At 36.8% G+C, this 23,743-nt stretch overlaps 1 protein-coding gene across 4 annotated transcripts in view; it reads left to right on the top strand.

Moving 5' to 3' along the window:
- CDH7 (cadherin 7) overlaps nt 1-23,743 on the top strand; it is a 129,981-nt gene that overhangs the window by 16,288 nt on the left and 89,950 nt on the right. The gene's annotated exons all lie outside the window — the stretch shown is intronic.

The following is a 23,743-nucleotide window of genomic DNA, read 5'->3' as shown; positions in this document are numbered from 1 at the left end:
TGGAGGCAAGTTGCCTAATATCATTAAGTTCAAGTTTTCTAATCTCTAAAACAGAAAAACGGTATCCACAATTCAATTCTGTTACTGAATAAATCGATTAAAATATTTATGACATTCAATTACTCTAGACATTTTTATACTTTATATTTCACTACATATTATAAATTAACTTAGTTGTGGATCGTCTATTTTGTTACATGTCAAATGTTATCTGTGTGGTTCCTCAGATGAAAGCCAGTATTATTTTATGTTCTAATAGTGTTTATATTTATTCCAGTTAATTATAGGAATGTCTGTTCTGGGGGTGCTTAACAATGCAGCTTTTAGAAATTATTTATATACGGTTAAACTATGGTGGAGATATAATTAATGGGTAAAAAAATTCAATCCTTAATAGAAGAACTTCAAATGTTAGAGAAATTATGCCTGTGAGTTATTTTAGACTTTCAAATTTCGAGTCCATGTTAATGGCAAGTGAGCAGCAAGATCAATTAAATGACTCTTCAGTCAATAAAATTTGGTCATTAAGACATTGAAGATAATGAGGCTATAATATGGCTTTCAAGCATATTATTTTAGGTAGTTTACTGAGTTGGTTTTTACATATGATAACCAAAGACCAAAGTAGAACAGTCTGTTGAGTGGAACCAGGAGTGCTTCTAGAACCCATACTCAGGAACCACCAGGGCACAGACTTCCGGGCTATGCTAGACTCTGATGGTGCAACCTTTGTCGTTAGCTTCCCATCATTTTCTTGTGAAATAAGTTGATAAACCCCTGACCCTAAATGTATAGACTTAAGGAAGGAGTCCTTGGGTGTTACTCTGAGTTCTGTTTTAAAAAATAATAGTGCCCCGGCCGGGCGCGGTGGCTCACGCCTGTAATCCCTGCACTTTGGGAGGCTGAGGCGGGCGGATCACGAGGTCAGGAGATCGAGACCATCCTGGCTAACACGGTGAAACCCCGTCTCTACTAAAAATACAAAAAATTAGCCGGGTACGGTGGCGGGCGCCTGTAGTCCCAGCTACTCGGGAGGCTGAGGCAGGAGAATGGCACGAACCCGGGAGGCGGAGCTTGCAGTGAGCCGAGATGGTGCCACTGCACTCCAGCCTGGGCGACAAAGTGAAGACTCTGCCTCAAAAAAAAAAAAAAAAAAAAAAAAAAAAAAAAAAAAAATAGTGCCCCTTTCCTTGCATGTATGTTTTAATTACCATCATGCCTGTTTTCTTGTTTTTATATGGGAAGAAGGAAGGGGGGAGGATCCTGTCTTTTCTCCTTTTCATTTATATCACCCCTCCCGTGGTTATTTACGGTACGTAGGAGGTCACAGTTTCCACCCATTTCATTGGATCACACTGCATTTTTTCAGCCCAGTCTTTTACTCACCTTGGCATTACTCACTTGATGTCCCCTTGTCCCCTAATTATCTGACGAAAAAAAAAATTGTCTACAAAACCACTCAGCCTCTGTTCCAGGTACTAAGTGTTTTTCATCTTTCCTAACTGTAATGGGCTGCCAGCTGATCGCTGTGCCCTAGGCCATTACTTTCACTGAAATGTGTGCTTCGTGCCTCTTCCACAATCGCTCCCCTAGCTGTTAACATCACTCTTGCTTTTTTTTTTTTTTTTACTACTCCCCTTTTTTCCCAGCTTATTCAGGGGAAATTTATACCTATTACCCCAGTACAAATCAAATACATAGAAATGCAGTTTGCAGGATTGGCTTTGCTTTAAATTTAAGCTAACTTGGAAGTATTGGTGAGCATTTTGAATGCATTTAATTATACTTCAGCTGTATCTCTCACCAAGAAATTATCTACCTCCTGATATCTAAAGATACATTCAGTGTTCCAAAAAGAAAGTTTCATATTGAAAATAGGTTGTGTTTATTTTTAAAAACTTGGGTTACAAATTAGATTCCTTAACTGGAAAATTTTATATTAGATACAGAAAAGGTCAATAATGAATGCCAAGTATGAGCAACAGGAGAGAACATAGTCATCATAGTAACATTTACAGGTTATAGATTTTGTTGAGAAAAGACGAACAGGAAAAGTGTCTGAAAATGTAGATTGCCTAACACCAGGTCAACTCTTAGAAGAAAACAAAGACAGTTTATTTTTTCTAGTAATGAGTAGAAACCCCATTTTCATAGTAACTTTACAACCAGAGTTAATTTGTAAAGGCACTTGTTCTTTGTCAGTTTGCTGATAGACGTGTGAAATTCCTGGTGATTTCAAAAGAAATTTGGACACGGATCAGCTCTATCAGATGCAAATAAGTTCAGATTTTCAGAAATACTTCTTGGCAGTTGTATTTAGCTCTTATAATGCTCTAATAAACGAATCAATTGTCATTTTGTTTTATTCTTACCATTTTGTAAATAACATGTTAGGTTGTGCCACTGAAATGTGGAAACCCACCATTTATTCAGCTTAATATGGCTAATTATCTTAAAAAGTCATCTTAGTTCAGAAATGAAGGTTATAATTACCAAAGGCTTTAACTATACAGCTAAAAGTTGGACAGAATGGAGGACTTTCAGTTATTTGCCTGATTATAGCCGAACTAGATACTCTAGATTGGACTCCACATTTCCTGATTGTCTATGTATTTTGATCAAAATCATTTAAAAATTCTGCCTTTTTAACCATGTTTGTATTTATGTGCAGTCTACTTGCCTCCTATTTTGTGATTAAAACAGCAAGCATTTTCAAATACAGCCTATATTAGTTGTGTTTTTTTGTTCTTGTTGTTTTGAGATGGAGTCTTGTGCTCTCACCCAAACTGGCTTGCAGTGACGCAATCTCAGCTCACTGCAGCCTCTGCCTCCCAGTTCGAGCAATTCTCCTGCCTCAGCCTCCCCAGTATCTGGGACTACAGGCATGTACCACCACACTTGGATGGGTTTTGTAGTTTTAGTAGAGACGAGGGTTTCATCGTGTTGGCCAGGCTGGTTTCAAACTCCTGACCTCGCGTGATCTGCCTCCCAAAATGTATATTAGCTGTGTTTTAACATTGTATTTATTTTGAGGTTTTAGGTGCAAAGGACAAGATATAAACTGAAATGATGATTGAGTTTTTTCTCTACAAAGTGCACTGTAATTGTTTGGACAGCCTTTATGTGCATTGCTCATAGATACAGAGTCACGGGATCTGCAGCCCTCCGTGACTCACCAGGATACACGACAGAATTGGATAAGCAGCAGGACAGTCACTGAGACTTCACTGGGTTGAGCATATGTAGGCAAGGACTATATTGGGAGAAATTGGGTCCTCATTGTTTTGTATGATTTATATTGATTATATGCCTTAGGTTGATTACCTGAGAGAAACGCTCGTTTGTACAAACATGGTTAACTTTGTATCCGAGAAAATCTCTTGTATGCTGCTAAACCTACCCTCTGTGTTTTCTTTCTTCTTGTTTTTCTCCTTTTTATTTTCAAATATTTATCACATACTTATACTGTGATTGATAATGTGCTAGATAGAAGCATTAAAAAATAAACTCGTTCATACAATTCACAGTCTGGTTGATAAGCCAAGCAGGTAACCCTATGACAGTGGATAGCAGTAAATCCCAAAGCTAACCAACAGCTGTGGAGGTGGTTACCACAGAGGAAGAACTCACAGATCCAAGAACAAATGCTTGCATGAGGACGCCTGGTGCACCTCTGTGATTTTGTATCTTTTTCATACAATCTTCAAATCAAAGTAAAAGCAAATTATCTTCTTAGAAAATAGGGCAGAGTTTTCTAAAACTATATTGACAGAAGCTTTATATGGTGGAAAGATCAGTAAGCAGAAACTCCAGGTTAAAGTAGCAATTTTCTCGTTATTTTAAACACAGCCCTGAAACAATAAGTTTTGATTTTCTCATCTGTAAAATGTGATCAAATTGGTAAAGTTTTAAACTTTTTTATTTTGAACTAATTTCAGACTTATAAATAACGTTGCAAAGTGCTATTCTCTAATCCAGCTTTTTCAAATGGTAATATCTTACCTGACTACAGCAATTATTTAAGCTAGTAAATTAACATTGATACAATACTATTTACTAATTAACAGCACATATTCAAAATTTGCCAGTTGTTCTAATAAAGCATTAAATACTTGTTTCTGGCAGGAACCAATTCAATATCACACCTTTCATCTGTCCTGTTTACTTACATTTTCCAGTCCGGGATATTTCCTTAGTCTTTTGTTGTCATTCTGACCCATAATTGGGTAGAACATCTTATAATATGACCCTGTCTCGTGTTTCTTCTTAATGCATATGTTTCAGGGAATATATTTTTGGCAAGTATAAGACAGAAGTGATGCTTTTCTCTTCTCACTGTATCACGTCAGAAGATAGAAGATGCTGACATGACTCATTCATAATGATGTTGAGTTTGATCACTTGGTTAAGGTGGCGGCTGCCAGGTTCCTCCATGGAATGAACATTATTTGGAAGTTCTAAAATCTTGAAAGAGATAGAAAATAACCTAAGCTCTCATTACAGATGGGAATAAATACTACTGCTAGTTTGAGGGAGGTGCAAGGGTTGATTCCGTACAATCTGTTGTCCATGTTTAGAATGAGGAGTGTGAGCCAGATTTAAAATCTGTAAGACAGTTAGATAATGTTCATAATTTTATGCAGCAATTGACTGTTTCTCAAAAATGCATCGATTTAAGATGTCAAAGGGCAATTGATTTTGCTTATTTTTTTTTCTGAACCATGCAATAATATTCTTTATAGTCCAGAATTGCAGGAAAGTTTTCACTAATATAGAGTTAAAAATAAGAGCTTTCTCCGCACATTGCCTACAAAATGGAAAGAATTGTTTTGCATTGTAAGGTTGGGCTCCAAATACTTAGCCCTCGTAATTACAAATGAAACATTGTTTTGGAATAATAAACACTTATAATCCTATAAGTTAAAGAACTAACACAAGACATTACAATCTGATGTATTACATTTTAATATATTCACAGAGTTGAAATCTAAACAACTCATAGAATTATATTCAACATTGAAAAAAATTAGTAATGACAGTTTCTTCTAATTATTCATGTTTAAAACTTATATTCCTGTTGCCTCATCAGTAATTATTAAATCTTTAGAAAGCCTTGTGAATTAGAAAGGTGTCATTCTTATGTTAGAGTTCAAGTAATGTATATGTTTGGTAATAAAATAAGTAGAATAATGGAACAGCATTAGAATTATAATGGAGAAGAGCTAGAAGGCATATCAGATGTCTACAATGAATAATTATCATTTTTTAAAATCTTAAAATTTTAGTAGAGTTAGAACTCAAATTAATACTACTCTGTCATAATATCAACCAATCGTATTTTGAAGATAGATATAATTTCAGTATTGTATTTGTCTGTTCTGGTTTCCATAACAAAATATCAGATTAGATAACGATAGAAATTCCTTGCTCATAGTTCTGGCTGAGAAGTCCACAATCAAAGTGCCAGAAAAGTCAGTTTCTGGTGGTGCTTTTTTCTTGGCTTGAGGACAGCACAGCCTTCTCCATGTCCTCATATGGCAGCAGAGAAAAATTTCTTACTATTTTAATGAGGCTATCAGTGTTATGGGATTCAAGTCACAACCACATAACCTCATTTAACCTTAGTAAACTTGCAGAAGACATACCTACAAATCAGTCACATTGGGAGTTAGGGTTTCAGCTTATGAATTTTGAAGGGTGGAGGGTCATGACTCAGTTCATAGCAAGTACCTAAATTCATTATAATTCATAGGAAATGAATGAATAACAAGTAATTGTTGACAATACTAATGTAATCTATAGTTTAGTTTTAACAAGTAGAAGTTTACATAGCAGTTTCAAAAATGTATTAGAGCCGGACACAGTAGCTTATGCCTGTAATCCCAGCATTTTGGGAGGCCAAGATGTATGGATCTCTTGAGGTCAGGAGTTTGAGGCCAGCCTGGCCAACATGGTGCAACCCCATCTCTACTTAAAAAAAAAAAAAAAAAATATATATATATATATATGTATGTATGTATGTATGTATGTATATAGACATCATCGCCTGTGCCTATTGTATTCCCAGCTACTTGAGAGGCTGAGGAAGGAGAATCACTTGAGCCCGAGAGGTGGAGGCTGCAGCGAGCCAAGATCATGCCACTGCACTCCAGCCTGGTCTACAAAGTGAGACTCTGCCTCAAAAGAAAAAAAAAAAACAAAAAAATACAGTATTAGAAAAATAGTTTAACTGAAGGTTTAGAAATTTTACCCATGTTTGCTTCAGTCAACTGTAGGTCTCAGGCCAAGAGCCTGAGAATTACCTTCTGTCCTTTTGCCATGCAAACAAAAAAGAAAGAGCCAAAAGACATTGGGGGAAAACAACCAGTATGGGGAGGCCATCTACATTTCTAGTTAGGCTAGAATCTTTGTTTTTTGTAAGATAAATGCAGAAGAGTAATTTCTCAAGATGGGGCTGTGTTACAGGAATGGTAATTAAAGTACCAGAACCAAAATGATTAACATCATTCTAGCAAGTTGTGTGTGTAAACAGTGCAGAATTATCTGATAAGAATGCTTCCCTTAGAATGTTTGCTTATCTCCTTCGTTAAAATGCTGACATGTTTTAAGGTATTTAACTGAAAACACACAATCAAAATTTGGACAACACATACATAATGTTCAACAGATGTGAGTTTGAAAGATTTGTGATGATCACCAGTGAAATTAGTCAAACCATGCTTAAATTAGATTTTTCTGATTTGTGAGTCATTTAAGGGTCCATATTGGAGTGGAATCTGTATGGAGAAGAAAAGATTACACATTCCGCACTTGATTCTTTGCAATGAAGAAGAAATAAGATAAAAATCGGCATTTTCTTTCCCATAAAATATCTGAGAAACTCAGTTCTGTATTTCTCATCTACTCTATCTCTGATGCAGTTTACATAATTTTCTCAACTGAATCATAAGAGCTGAATTTAGGTGGTTAACTGATATGTTTTGCTTTATCTGGAGAAGCAGATACTGGGGAGTTCTAGTCACTGGAATTTGATTTAATTACACCTAAGAACATGTGGCCATCAACAGTTAAAAAGGATTACGAAAGAAATAGATGAAAATTATCACATTGAAAAATTATCACATTTGTTAAGCTGAAGTCATACATAAGGCTTATAATGAAATGTAGAGTCTATAATATGAAGTAAAATGAAAGTAACTGCATTATACGGCATAGACACAACCTTAGAAAAGTGATTTTTACAAGGTTAGTATCTAGTGATGAGATAAAGTTTAAAGCTTGCTATTGAAATTAAAAACACAAACTTTAATGCAAAGGCTAAGTTATCTTCTTGGCTGATCATTGTGATGCTTGCAAGGAGACTTTTACCTATGGCTGCACAGCTGCATTCAGTGATTTTGGAAGAGCAGTTGTGAAGCGTAATGACCTGAAACAAGACAGTTTTCCCATTGATTAGATCATCTGTGGGAAACATGAGTACAACCAATGATGGAAAATACATACGAGTAAGTGTGGATTCAGGGTTAGGGTCAGAGGAGGAAGTGCATTCTGTTTCAGATCCAAATCAGATTTCACAGGATATTTATGACTGAAACAATATTTGAATGACTGACATCTTATATGTATATTTTTCTCAGTGCTGCTCTCTTCACCCTGTCTGTGGCTTCCAATTTATGTTTAATTTCTCTGTAAACTCTGGGCACATTGATAAAGTCCAGTTTTTCAGTTTTTTACTTAACTTTTAACTTTCTGCTCAACCAGAGCTAAGGCATGTGTGCAAGAAATAGAAAGTTTAAGGAGGAAGGAGTTTAGGCTACCTCGGAGGTTCAACAGTCATACAACAGCTCTTTTTATTATTTTTCCAAGCATCGTCTTGGAATTCACCAAAAAATATAAAGTATATAATTTTGGTCATAAAATACACGTAAATCACATGTAATGATTTTATCAAATTATATAAATGCCTTAAACTTGAATATAAATATCATATGAATATCATATATGTTCACTAAAAAGAAAAAATATATTCTTCTTCTTATTGTATTTTAATATTAGGGTTTCTTGGGGCTTTGAAATTCATTTACTTTAGGTTCCTGAATTCAGAAATTCTTTGTACAAATCACTGATGAGTGATCAGGTAGCCTGAGGTCCATCTCTTAGTGGAAGCAGGAGTTGTCTTAAAAATACACATTTCAGGCCAGGTGCGGTGGCTCACGCCTGTAATCCCAGCACTTTGGGAGGCCGAGGCGGTTGGATCACAAGGTCAGGAGATCAAGATCACCCTGGTTAACATGGTGAAACCCCGCCTCTACTAAAAATACAAAAAATTAGCTGAGCGTGGTGGCAGATGCCTGTAGTCCCAGCTACTCGGGAGGCTGAGGCAGGAGAATGGCGTGAACCCGATAAGTAAAGTATTGAAGATACAGACAGGAAATGGGTGTTGAACCCAGAAGGTGAGGATTTTTCCAAAGTAACATGGAAAGATGCAAGCTTTTTGTTTTGTATTCTCATAGAGAATTGGAAGTTATGCGGCAATTCCTATGTTGTGTGATTGTCTTTCGCTATGTTACCTAACACAGATGGCATAGACAGTAATGAATTATGATTATGCCAGTGCATAGAGAGGAGGTTTAGCTTAGTAGTTTTCACTGTGGTGCTGAGTGTGGAAGATGTGACTGTGAGTCTCAGCATTGCTGTTTACTTTGAAATGGCTCAGCTTTTCTCCACATAATTTCTGTAAAATGGGTTTAACAATAGGTCTCATGTAATACAATTGTTGTCAAGACTAAATAAGTTAACTTATGTAAGACTTCTATTTTATATACAACAAACATTAATTAAGGATTAGTTGTTAATAGTAGTGACACATATTTTTATTCTGCGTGCAATTGCTACTTTCTATAACTGGCCAAATTCAGGTGCTTTATTTTCAAGCATATTTTTAAAACAACCTAAAGAATGAGGCAGGGATGTCCAATCTTTTGTCTTCCTTGGACCACATTGAAAGAAAAAGAATTGTCTTGGGCCAAACATAAAATACGGTAACACTAATGACAGCTGATGAACTAAAGAAAAAAATACATAATGTTTTAAGAAAGTTTATGAATTTGTGCTGGGCTACATTCAAAGCCATCTTGGGCTGCAGGTACCCTGTGGGCCTTGGGTTGGACAAGTTTGGTCTAAAGAAAAAACAAGGATGAACTCAAGCAAGAGTCATCACGTTGGCACACTTTGTGACAACAGACAAGTCCTTTGAATTACCTTTCCTTGTTCTCTCGTCTATCAGAAAGGAGCTGTGATGCCAGGTCTCCCTCCTCCTTAAAATTGGAGTTAGCTTTGAATCAGATAACTCCTGCTAAAATACTTTGAAGTATATAAAGTATTAAATGTTAAATAAGAGTTATTTCTGATGGGAAGAACAGATACTAGTTATATTTATAAATTATTAGAGTAAGAACAGAATTGGCAACACATACACCCATTTTGGTGATTATTTATGAGTAATACTTTGGAACTATCTTTTGGCAATTATTGATGAGTGATACATGGTATTTTATACTTTATTTTATCTTTGTTTAGCGATGGAGTTTTGTCATTAACTGGGACAACAGGTGAATCCCACCGTGCCCAGCAAGTAATATGTTATATATACCAGAAGCACTTCCAGGATTTGACTGCTGGTTTAATAGTTTACATATTCCGAATCAAATCAGAATTAAAATTATATAGGACAGCTTTTCAAATCACACATTTGAAAAAAATGTAGAACACACAGAGAGAGAGAGAGAGAAAGAGAGAGAGAGAGAGAGAGAGAGAGAGAGAGAGAGAGAGAGGATTGTTCTATTCTCAAATACTTTCCAAATCCTGAAAGCTAATGAAATTCTTGAGAGTTTCCCAGGAGGCAAGAGATTCTAGTGCCATTAGGATTCTCCTGCAGAAAAGTGATGCTTAATGGAACTAAATAAATGAGATTGCTTGTTAATCTCTCAGTTAATTTTCTCTCACTCTCTGTCCTTCTTTCTCTGTCTTTTTCTCGACCATGCCTTAGGTCAGAACTTCATTGAATCTTTGAATTTATTGAAGTTTGGCTCCAACCTATTATATCGCTGAGGTTTACCGATCCTATACTCCATAAAGTTCTAAATTCCGAATCTGAGTTTGACAAATTCATTTTAGTTCCACAAGTGGTAGCCTTTAAATATCAGCAGCTTAAGTATTCAAAATTAATACTGATTGCATTTTTAGACTAGTGAAATTCTGACAGTTTGCAGGGAAAAGGTGCTGAACATCTTGATATAATTCACATACTTTTAGAAACAGGCATTTTTATGCCTTTGGAAAGATAAATTAGTAGAAACCAAATATTTTACAATTCTAATAGTTTTACTGACATATAGAGGGAGGGGCATAGACTGACCAAAAGGGGAACTTTTGCCAGGCTTTTAGGAATTGCCATTGCTAACAAATCGGTTTGGGTAGGCAGTTATTCTAGAAAAATCAGAAGAAAAATGAAGATCAGAGATTATTTTTCTCCTCTTTTCACAAATTAAATAAAATGAAAGACTTGATGCTGAAAGTAATTACTCACAGGGGCTTCCTGTAATGTAATTCTGCAATATAAAGCTGAAGAAAATGTGAAGATAAGTATTTCTTCATAAACAAAAATAATCATGTCGGTTGACTATATCCAGATGAAAAGTATATGAGTTTTAGGGCAAACTCTCTACATTTGAGTGTGCAAATACTCAAGGTTTCTTGATAAAATGCATGTGAAACCCACCAAAAGCTCCAGAGTCTCCAAAAGGAGATTTATTATATGATCTTTGAAGTGAGACTAGCCTACAGGTGAAAAGTAAAACTCTTCAAACCTGAAGCAAATTTATCCACTCAAATGGATATTACGTTTTATCCATCCAAGCAGAAGCATCTGGTTAAGTGGAAAACATACTTGTCTTTGCATCACGAAGTCATCACTACATAACTTTGGGTAACACGCTTCCTCTCTTACTCCCTGCCGTTTATGGAATGAAAATTCTAGTAGGAATGCATGCTCTCCTCCCACCCACCACTAGAGTATAATTACTACTCACCAAATTATAACTGTTATGTAATTTTTAAATTTTAAAGAGTATGTAAGAATATGGCCATTGCAATGCCACCTTTGTTGGTTTTGTTGCAGTGTCTCCTTAGAAAAGCTAAATTCTAGATTCACATTTGTCAGAGCTTGATTGCATCTCATTGAGAAGTATTATCAGCTATTTAGCAATTTTAGTCTGTATTTTTCAGGCACTCAATGAGATTTCCTTTATATTTTATGCTGATCTACAATAAAATGCTAAGGATACCTGTGTCTATCATTACTATTTTTATTTAGAACTAGTGCCAGTCGGGCATGGTGGCTTACGTCTGTAATCCCAGCACTTCAGAAGGCCGAGATGGGTGGATCACGAGGTCAGGAGTTTGAGACCAGCCTGGCCAATATGATGAAACCTTCTCTCTACTAAAAATACAAAAATTAGCTGGGCGTGGTGTCAGACATCTGTAATCCCAGCTACTCAGGAGTCTGAGGCAGGAGAATAACTTGAAGTGGAGGTTGCATTGAGCCGAGATGGTTCCACTGCACTCCAGCCTGGGCAAGAGAGCAAGACTCTGTCTCAAAAAAAAAAAAAAAAAAAAAAAAAAGGGCGAGGGGACGCAGTGGCTCACGCCTGTAATTCCAGCAGTTCGCGAGGCCGAGGCAGGCAGATTGCCTGAGCTTGTGAGTTCGAAACCAGCCTGGGCAACATGACGAAACCCAGTCTCTACTAAAAATACAAAAAAATTAGCCGGCCATGGTGGCACGTGCCTGTAATCCCAGCTACTCAGGAGGCTGAGGCAGAAGAATCCCTTGAACCTGGGAGGCAGATGTTGTAGTGAGTCGAGATCACGCTACTGTACTCCAACCTGGGTGACAGAACGAGACCCTGTCTCAAAAAAAAAAAAAAAAAAAAGAATTAGTGCCGTGCTGACTCAAAAGCATACATCCCTGAATTCATACAGAATTATAGAACATGATGGACTAAATTACAAAACCAAACCAGGAAAACTGCACAGAGGAAACTGGTTTCTTTTTATTCCCGGGATATCCACCATCCTTCCATTCTCCTCTTCTGCAATCAGAACTTACAGGAGTCTGAGAGTGAGCACTTTTTAAAGTTTTGTGCCCCAGGTGTCTCGCTCTTAAGAAAGCTGACACTCTCAGAGAAAAACAGGGGTAGGGTTAGCAGTTGCCCACTGCAGAGATGGCATTCCTCCTTCAGTTTTGCACCCTTCCCTGCCATGTTTGCCTCTCTCTATTCTGTTTTTTTTTTTTTTTTCCCAGAGAAAATAGGAGGATTTTTTCTGTCCAAATCTCTGATGCTCATTTATTTGCACTAGCTATGGTCCCATCTTCACTTGATTCACATATGCTCTTCATCAGTACTCTTTGGAAGTCCATGGAGCTATAAAACACAAATAAGAATCTTCCCAAGATGGTGCTGGAATGGGAAGAATTGCATCTCTTTCAGTGTTTTAGGAGAAACATCTGGCAGAGCTTAAATTTGATTCTTTCTCATGGCTACATCTTTGCCAGTTTATCAGAGAATTGACACTGAATCCTCAGATTTGAGAGTGGTGCTTACTGCCCTTTTACTTAGATTAGCCTCATGTTACTTTTCATTGTATATATTTCAAATATATTTAATTTTATGTCAACCACATTTGGCAGGCAATAAAACATGATTGGGAAAAGAAGAATTAATTTAAATAAGGAATCAGGTTAACATTTAAATTTTATGTTTTAAATAGCATGAAATAATCTGACCATACATATAAATTACATAGAAATATATGCAAGCATATATAACATAACTATTTTTACACTGAACATTTTATATACTTGAATGTAGCTTTTTGGTACAAGTTTGGAATTATTTCACATTTTAGACATTTTAAAAGGCTACGTTATTGGAGAGAAGGAAACACAAAACAATACATGTAATTCAAATCCTTTTTCTTACCTTTTCAACTTTCTGCACTCTATTCCTTTTTAAAAGTCATTCTTCTGTCACATCTTAATAGCTGTCTGATACTTAAGAGGGAGAACTACAAATAGAGCAAACAACCTTTCTGTCTAGCTACCCTATTGGTTGATTTCTTTTTCTTTTTCTTTCTTTTTTTTTTTACTTTTTATTTTTGAGACAGAGTCTCACTCCATTGCCCAGGCTGTAGTGCAGTGGCACCATCTCGGTTCACTGCAATCTCCACCTCCCAGGTTCAAGCAATTCTGCCACCTCAGCCTCCCGAACAGCTGGGATTACAGGCATGCGCCACCACACCTGACTAACTTTTGTATTTTTAGTAGAGATGGGGTTTTGCCATGTTGGCCAGGCTGGTCTTGAACTCCTAACTTCAAGTGATCCACCCGCCTTGGCTTCCCAAAGTGCTGGAATTACAGGCATGAGCCACTTCGCTCAGCCTGATTTCTATTTGTAGGTAGAAGTGGAATGTGGAGTTTACAAGTATATTAAAATAGAGCAAAATTTTCTTTTGGATGAGTGATCATTTATGTACAGTTGACTGTCATCTATGATAGTCATTTCTATAAAGACACCATGAACACTGAATTGGTGCATAGGGAACCATTGCTCTTAGGAGAAATACGAGATTAGATTCTTTGAGACTGTGGTCCCAACGTTTTCCTGAACTGGTCAGCCCTTAACCTTGCTTCATGTGTGTTTCTGTGTAATTTAATATATTATTTAATATATACTATTGATTCATTAATATTAAACTCACAGACAACACACTGTAACTAATGCCTGGAAAAGCTCATTTAACACACATGTTTCTTCCCTAAGGCACGTCATAGCCTTTTTGTGCCTAGGAACACTGGAAAGCATTTCAGCGCTATATCTGGGGATCATTTTAAACAGCAAAACCACAAACAGAAAGTGCAAAAGAGGAAAAATGTGTCACCAAAAAAACCACAAACAGAAAGTACAAAAAGTATAATTGTTTACAATATGGAAGCAGAATGAGGAGATAGGGGTGTTGCTTTCTCCAGCCTTAGTTGGGAATGTGTGAATCAGGACACTCAGATATTTTGCTGGTCTGTATATGTTCAAGAATGACCACAGATAAATACATTTTATTGAGTAGATGAATTCCCAGACACAAATTCCTGCAATAATAAATATCAACTCTATCTATTTAGGAAAGAGTAAGCTTTTGGACCACAGGGCATGAGCACTTCAACATTCTGTTATTAGGTAATGAATCCAGCCAAATAAACAATCCAGAGAAAAGAAAATTGACAATAATAAAAGGTAAATTAACAGAAAGATAATTATAAGCAAGAATAGCAATAGTTGAACATTCTGAAAAGTTTGTAACATCACTGATCATCCAACATCCTTTCTGAAAACAAAGGATTTTTAAATCAGTTTATGCACATATACAATATAGGAGGTTGGCAAAATAATGCACTATTTCTTAACAACCATGTCTCTTGTAGAACTTCGAATTAATCTACAAATGGCCATTGTGTCTTAACTTTAGATTATGAATACCAAATTAGTCAAGTACTTACGTTAACCCTTAACAGTATATAGAGTTTCTATGGAAAATTTAGTGGTCCAAATATTTTTGTAGAATTTGTGAGGACGTTGGTGGGCTGAAGATAGCACCTTGAGGGTCACTGATGTAGGCTGCAGTGGGGGTTCACAAGTGCCTGACACCGTATTTTATTAGTCTAACCTTTTTCATGAAAATCCTGACTACAGCTGTTCAAGGAGTAGTCTTAATAGCTGAAAATGAAGATAGAGAAAGACACCAAGAATATGACAAGAATATTCTAGTGAGGAACACAACAAAATCAAATTTAAAAGAGTGTAATAGATGCTGATAAATACTGTAGATAAATCACCTAAGAAAATAGAAATAAAGGCTGTCAATGAATGGATAAGGCATAATTATTTATTTATTTATTCATTCATTGTTTATTTATTTGAGACAGAGCCTGGCTCTGTTCAGACTGGAGTGCAATGGTGCGATCTTGGCTCACCACAACTTCCACCTCCCTGGCTCACGAGATGCTCCCACCCACCTCAGCTTCTTGAGTAGCTGGGACCACAGGCTGGCATCACTACCCACAGCTTTTTTTTTTTTTTTTGTAGAGATGGGGTTTTGCCAAGTTGCCCCGTTTGCTCTCAAATTCCTCGGCTTAATCACCCATCTCAGCTTCCCAAAGTGCTGAGATTACAGGCACAAGCCACCGTGCTTAGCTGAAAAGTTGTAGTTTTTAAAAGGGTGGTCAGTTTCACCTAAAGTGATATTTTTACAAAGCCCAGAGAGAAATGCAGGAATGAACAAAGTGGACACTTGGGGAAGGTGAATTCCAGACACTGGAAACAGTGAGAGCACAGACTCTTAAGCTGGCGTGGCTTGCTATGCTTGAGGAAGTAAAAAAGGCCAGCGTGGCTAGTTTGGAGTAAGTAGTGTATGAAAAGAAAGGAGAAGCAGCTTCTGACAAAGTTGGTGAATTATCTGACTCACCGTGTAATTCCAGTGGGTGAAGTGCTCTTTGACATAATGATGTTGGACTGCAGTTAAAATATACGATAAGGAGAAGAAGTCCTAGAAAACCCTTCTTCGTGTCTGCTATAGAAACACTGTCCTTAATCTTGTTAATTTCATTCCACAGTATTCTTTTGATGAATTCCTTGAGAGAAGTCATTATATAGACTTTATATCAGGAATCATTGCACTTCATCTCCTTGTTGGATCTTTAAATCTCTAAGCTTTTAATTTTTTGCCACAATTCTCAGAACTTAATTTTTGATGCAACAAATGTCAAGAAGTTCTGCATAGCATGTTTTGATTCCCTCCTATTACTAATTCTTTTCTATGTCTCCACATTTTTACCCTTGTTCATTTATGTGTTATATTATATTTAGTGTCCCTGTCAGCCGTTATAACTCCCTTCCAGATAAAGATATTTATAATAGGCAGATGAATAAATAAATAATAATCAGGAAATTGACCTTTTGTTATTTTATGATATCTGTGGCAACTGTAGTTCAATTAATGACTTTTGGGCTGATTTTTAGTTAACTAGAATTTTAGTTAGTTTATTGCAACAATCCACTTGTAAAGCAATACGTTTAAGTTATAATTTGGCTGAATCCAGTATGTTGTATCTGACAAGTTTTATGAAATTGATTATTAGAGAACCATGATACGTCTAAAACAAGCATATGTGTCATACAATACATGTCATATATATAGATATAATTAGGCTTTCCTCAAATAATGGGAACAAATATGACATATAGTATTCTGTAGAGATAGCATGAAAATTGTATCATTTCATTAGAATATGACGACAGTGTTGTAGATAAGGTTATGTACAATGTTAAATACAATTTAGTAAAAATATGTCTGGTTAAAGTTGTAGCATGGAATTAATTGAGTCATTCTTGAGGCAAATACTGGTCATTTAAGAATCACATTCTTTAGCGTAAAACTTTTATTGGTAGAAGGTACATTAACAATAAATTCTTAGCCAGCATTCTAAGTCAGCTCTGCCCAATGTAGTAGATATTACATATATAGAAGAAAACCTCTAAAATCTTTGAAAAAAAGGGAAAAAAAACCTAAGTGACAATCAATGAAAAAATATCTAATGGAGTTTAGGGAAACTTAATATATATTATTTTCCTAGTGGCATTAGTTTTGAGTTCATTGTATACATTATGGAGGGTATATTTATTAATTTTATTCTGATTTTAGTATTGCCAAATAAAAAGCAAGAAAATTATGATCGCAAAATTCTTTCCTTTAGAAGAGTTCCTTTCTGCTCAAGGAAGTAACACAAAAATTAAAATGAAGTTAAACTTTTCAACATAAGAAATAAAATTTGTAAAAGTACGGACAGCAGTAGAGCATGTTTACCAGCGTATTATACCAGGATGCTAGATGTTCAGTTTAAAACACATTATAAATACATGTGGCGTTGATTACACCTGCATGTTTCCCATACATTGGCATGCAGCTTTTGGTTCCCTAGGCCCCAAGATATTACCCTGAATAAATAAATGGTGATGATTGATCTGAGGTAGAGCTGCCCATTAATATGGTTGTAACATGAATGGATAACGATGAAATTTTTACTGTAATATTTAACATATTTTCAAGCTTCTGTCTGTACACTGAATGGACCTGATTATATCAGGGAGATCAATGAGAAAGTACTTTTTTTCAAGCTAAGTTTGATCTCATTGACAAATGACATTAGAAGCATACCTAACATTTCAAGTGATAACCAAGGATAGATATGAGTTTTGTGGGGTCTCAGGCTGACATAAAATATATGGGTTTTAAAGCTTCAAATAACATAAAAATTTATTTTGGACATTTTACAAAATTATCATTATGTTCCTAAGCCCACAACCTCCCTGCCAGTTCTTGGATTTTAAAATGACCTATGCAAGTGTGAAGCTCTAAATCTTAGCCTGCACTAGCTTCAGAGTAAATCTCCCTCTGCATAGCAAACCATAAATCTGTACTGATAATGTTTAATTGAATATATTAATATAATGTCTGTGATGGGATTCAGCTCTTGTTTAAAATGATGTTGTAAAAGATAGCTTTAAGAGGTATGATAAGTCTGATTACTCTGAGTCAGAGATAATTTCCTTGGCTGCTCCTCTCTCTCTCTCTCTCTCTCTCTCTCTCTCTTTTTTTCTTTGAGATAAGATCTTGCTTTGTTGCCCAGACTGGAGTGCAGTGGTACAGTCATAGCTCACTGAAGCTCCAAATTCCTGGTCTCAAACAATCATCCCACCTCAGCCTCTTGAGTAGCTGAGACTACAGGTGTATGTCACTATGCATAGCTAATTAAACAAAATTTATGTTTTTAGAGACAGAGTCTTGGTATGTTGCCCAGGCTGGTCTCGAACTCTTGGCATCAAATGATCCTATGGCCTCAGCCCCCCTAGTAGCTGGGATTATAGGTGCAAACCGCTAGGCCCCCTCTATTTCCTAAGTTTCGTGCCCATCAACGAAAACTTTTTTTTTTTTTTTCTCCTGATACGAGACTGTCACATATTTATGTGTTTTCACCAAAACAGATTCAGGATCATTATCATTAGCAGTATTTGTCAACACATGCAGCCCAAAAGTCAGGCATGAAACAAAGTTTTTATGCAAAATTATTTATTTTAACATTTCAGTAGATTTCATATATATGTAGAAAGGGCTTTTCTGACAAAACAGTTTATTGTTTTAAATTGATTGAATTATGCAACATACATTCCTTCTACATATAAGGATTATTAGAACTTGACTGGGGGGTGGTTATCCGCTGTTCCCAATTATTGCTTCTGTTGCTGCCATAGTTGGTGCTGCTCCTGCTAGTGGAAATGATTTTGACATCAGTTCAATTTAATTTAACAGGGATTTATTGAGCATTTGCCACTCATTCTACAAGATTCAGCAGGCGTTTACCTACCAGCAGGAGGATGGAGAGTAGTTACCAAATACAAGTAACATATTTTAAGGAATTCTTCATCTACATTTCAGGAGATTTGGTGTAAGTAATGAGGGTCCAGACAGAAAAAAGGACAAAGTTAGAGCTGCTTTGATTTTAAATTCTGCACAATGAAAGACTGGATGGCCTTTCCAGATATATAAAGGCAGGAACCACAAAGTCATAAGGCAGAGCTCTGATTACCCATTTAGTGGACTGCTCTTCTCTCGGGTGAGAGTGGATCTGCTCTCAATTTTGCATTCTCAGCACCTAGCAGATGATGTGATGTATGTGTTTTTAAAATACATTACACAGGTGAACATAGCTACAATACTACAATTTTTAAGTAGTCTGAGGCTAACGGGACTATACAGTCAGTAGATATACGGATAATGTATTTCCTGAAAAAGTTGATGAAATTTAAGAGAAAGCGAGTAACCAGTTAGTGTGAAGAATGGAGAAGAGTAAATCCCATTTACTTTTTAACAGATTAAATTATATGAAAATCCAAGTGTTGAAATCATGTATTAAAATATTAGGCAAAGAGAAAAACATATATTAACTCTAAGAATTTTTGGGGTTTTTTCCCCAATATTTTTACTGAATTCCATTCTTCATTTGAACACACTCTGGAAATAAGCTTGTATAATCAGGAATTGATTCAAGTTTATCAGGTGAACAACTTGTTAAACTGTTGGGCTCCAGACACAGGACTGGTTGGTTGCAAAGCATGGGTTAATACGAACATCCTGACTGGATGTACCAAGGACACACCACTAAAATCCATAGCAAATTTTACATTACTGTCTAAAATCATCAATTAAGTTTACAGACAGAAGTCTTGCGCACAGGGAACAATATGTGGTCATCTTCACTAAAACAGTTGGCTTCCGAGTGCTTGCTTTGTCTAATCTACTCGTCCTAAGTAATACATAAAAAATACGAAATTCTAAAAGAAAGAAAGAGAGAGGGAATGAGAGAGAAAGAAAAAGAAAGACCCTACTTATCACATGGTGTGTAAAGTTCGTGTTGGTAGCTGCAAGCCATGCTGTGTGGTGCGAGCAGGTATGTTTATAGATGACCACTTCAGATGCAGAGATCACAGGGTCCATCTGCTGGTTTGCTCAACTGATGCGTTTGCTTGAGCCTCTAGCCACCTGCAGCCTTCGGAAAACACCACCTCATGGATCAGATAGACCTTTGCTGATGCCACTTGCCAGACACTTGTGCAGTTCAAAGAACAGAATAGTGAATGCTATTTTTATATATATTTTAATGGAAAAGAGGAAATAGAGTTATACCTACTTTTGCTTAGATGAAAAAGTTTCCAGTGAGTAAAAATTTTCAATAAGAATTTTTTCTGTACAGTTCTGCCCTACCCAAGTTTAGATCTTACCTATAGCTAACACAATTTGCCTGCTTGAAAATCAAACTTATGGGTTAAGGAAGTATAAAAAACCAAGAAGAAATATGTAGTCTATCATGGTCCTATAAAAAGTTATGTTATCATGAATATTTTTAAGGATATTAATTTACCCTTTGAACAAATACATATGGTGTATATAATTTCTACACCCATGTGGCCATACTGCGGATTTAAAATATGCAAAGAAATATTGTTGTCCTTCCTGCAGATTGTAATATGAGTAAACATACATGTAATCTCAGTGTCGTTTGCTGGTGAATTTTATAAATGTGCAGTGGATGATTAAGGAAAGAGTATCAAAATCAGCCTGGCACATCAGGCAGGTCTTTAAAGAGGAGGTAATATTTCAGCTGAGCCTTGAAGGATGAGAAAGTGACTCCTAAATAAATGGGACTAGAGAAAAAGATATTGTTCAAAAGAAGCAGCTTATGCAAAGCCATGGAGACTGGAGAAAATACAATCTGTTTAGGAGTCTGTAATTGATTCAAATGGTCAAAGTATAGAACAAATAAAAACGAAGACAACCAGTAACAGCCAGCCACATCATGAAAGTTTAATATATGTGCTAAGTAGTTTTTGTTGTTGTTGTTGTTTTGTTTTTGTTTGTCTTTTGGTAAGTTTGAGGATGGTTCTGAGCCAGTTTGCATTTTAGAAACATCAATTCTGTTACAGTCAAAGTCTGTAACATTTGGGGTGGTGGGTAAGACAGGAGACAGAAAACCAAGTCGGTGAGAGTTTAAATATTCCAGGCAGGATATGGTGAGGACTGAAAAATGGTTATGGATGAAGTTAAAAGGATCAGATAAATAACAATTATTTGGAAAGCAGAGTGGTTGTGAGATGTTTAACAGTAAGTATGGAGTTGAGGATGTTAGGAGGGATCTAGGCAGAGGGAAAGGAAGTAGGGAGGTGTCTTACTCATTGGTGCATCTACAGCACCAGCAAGGGGACCTCTCCCATAGTATGTTCTATTCAATGAATGACAAATTCACTATTTCTGGCTCTAGGAAGAATATATAAGATTAAGTTGCAGTATGACCATGTTAAATTTGAAGTTGCCTGAGGGAGGCTGGGTGCGGTGGCTCATGCCTGTAATCCCAGCACTTTGGGAGGCCAAGGTGGATGGATCACAAGGTCAGAAGATCGAGACCATCCTGGCTAACACAGTGACACCCTGTCTCTACTAAAAATACAAAAAAAAAAAAAAAAACATAGCCGGGCATGGTGGCGGGCACCTGTAGTCCCAGCTACTCGGGAGGCTGAGGCAGGAGAATAGCGTGTACCCAGGAAGCGGGGTTTGCAGTGAGCCAAGATCATGCCACTGCACTCCAGCCTGGGCGACAGAGCGAGAATCTGTCTAAAAAAAAAAAGAAGTTGCCTGAGGGATATATATGTGGAGGTGTGCATGCATGAAATAGTCAAAATATAGAGGTATATGGGAAAAATAATTGAACCTGTTTGATGGTGAAGCATATATTATTTAATGCCTCTCAATAAAGAAGAATAGACTGTAAGCTTGATTATTAACAAGGTCCCTTGAGAGTGAAGGGTAAGAACAAGTACTCTACAATGCACTGATTTTTATATTCTCTTTCTCCTCTTCATTCTCTTTTTCTGTTCACCCAAGTAGTCAGGAATACTTTTTTTTAAAAAAATACTACATTAAGTAGACTTAGTAGTCTTTATAGGAAAATCATTGTTACAGACTATGTATAAAAGGTAACTGATTGCCTGCTATCCCAGCAATTTGGGAGGCCAAGGCGGGAGGATCACTTGAGGTCAGGAGTCCAAGACCAGCCTGGCCAACATTATGAAATCCTGCCTCTACTAAAAATACAGAATTAGCCTGATGTGGTGGTGCACGCCTGTAATCCCAGCAACTCAGAAGGCTGAGGCAGGAGAATCACTTGAACCATGGAAGCAGAGGTTGCAGGAAGCCGAGATTGCATCACTGCACTCCAGTTTGGGCAACAGAGTGAAACGCTGTCTCAGAACAAAACAAACAAACAAAAGGTAATTGATTAGTTCAAAATGGACCCATTAAAGTATGAAGTACCTATGAACCATTGCTGTTTTTGTAACAGTACATTATTTAGACACCTCGAACAGAAAAGAACTCTAGTTACTTACAAAACGGGCTTTCAAAAACGTAAAAGATGTTTACAGATTTAATTAATATTCTTACTTATGAGGCAACCTTCGTTTACATGTATAAAATATTTGAAGAATGATTTAATCTGAATATGAGAAATGACACCTCTGTCTTTTAGTCTCTGGTTATCATCTTCATTTGAAACATGAAACATCTGAGAGTACATGCGTGTGTGTTGATGTCTGTGTGCATGTTTGTGTATATTACAATGTTACACTGTTACACGTTTAATAGGCCAGCTCTTTGCATATGTTTATGCATACAAATTAGTAACACAGTTTGATTTGAAACCCTGGTCTCGCGCTGTCGCCCAGGCTGGAGTGCAGTGGCGCGATCTCGGCTCGCTGCAAGCTCCGCCTCCCGGGTTCACTCCATTCTCCTGCCTTAGTCTCCCAAGTAGCTGGGACTACAGGTGCCGCCGCCACACCCGGCTAATTTTGTTTTGTATTTTTTAGTAGAGACAGGGTTTCACCGTGTCAGCCCGGATGGCCTCGATCTCCTGACCTCGTGATCCGCCCGCCTCGGCCTCCCAAAGTGCTGGGATTACAGGTGTGAGCCACCGCGCCCGGCCTGAAACCCTGGTCTTTCTATGTGGTGTTCTTGATCCAGTAGCACTAACATAATTCCCTTTATTTAATATTATGTGGTTGGTAAGCTATGTTCTTTTACATTATTTCACTGGAGTCTTAAAAAAATGAGGTAGAGGAGACATTGTTCTCACTGGTTCATTTGTACATATGGGAAAGTTAAGCTGAGAGAAAGTTTAATAAGCAGTAGAGTCAAACTGACTTGATCACAGACCATGCTCTCCATTCCACTCTGGGCCATCTTCTGTTTAATCCGATGTCAGATGCTGTGAATTCTCACTGCATGAACTAGTCCAATAATGTTACAGTGTAGCCAGCTTATGCCAAGACTTATTTTCTGTTCTTTAAAGATACAGAAAATGGCTTATGGAATTCTTAGGAGCCTTGTGACATGATATAATGTATATAATCGTGTAAAGCTCACTCTGGGATTCTGTTCAGTAAACACTGTCCCTAGTTTCATAATTTATTTAGAATGTGGCGGAATTATTGGGGAAACAAATGCAACTTGTCTAGTTTAAATTCCTTCTTCTCTAATGGTTGTGTGTGTTCTCCAGTCATCCTTATCTTTCATGTGTTTCTCTGTGGCCTTTATTTTAAATGGCTATCTCTGGTTTTTAATTAAATGGCCTTTGACTAAATAAACTTTCTCTGCCTAGTATGCTAATGTGTTTATACTGGACCCAGACATTAAGATTTGCAAACTACATGAACTATTTATTACATAGGGGTATGTTAGATATTTTTCTTAAGTGCCCCTGAGGCTGACATTCTCTGCATTTAAAAATGGCTCTTAAAAGTTCTAACTGTACTCCATGGAACCCCGGAATGTCTGCTGCAGCCAGTCTTTTTTTTTTTTTTTTTTTTTAAGACTGAAAAAATAGGGAAGACATCTTAGAGAATTTGGGAAAGAAAAGAAGAAAAGGAAAAAGGAGGGTTTTCTGATTTCTGTACTCTGGAAGAGTGAATTGATAAGCCCCCTAGGGCTCAAAACGAGGTCAGTGTCTGTTGAGTATAAGTGTAAAGAA

This window comes from Macaca fascicularis, chromosome 18 (genome assembly GCF_037993035.2).
Source record: "Macaca fascicularis isolate 582-1 chromosome 18, T2T-MFA8v1.1".
NCBI lineage: Eukaryota > Metazoa > Chordata > Mammalia > Primates > Cercopithecidae > Macaca > Macaca fascicularis.
This window is presented reverse-complemented; position numbering and strand designations above follow the sequence as displayed.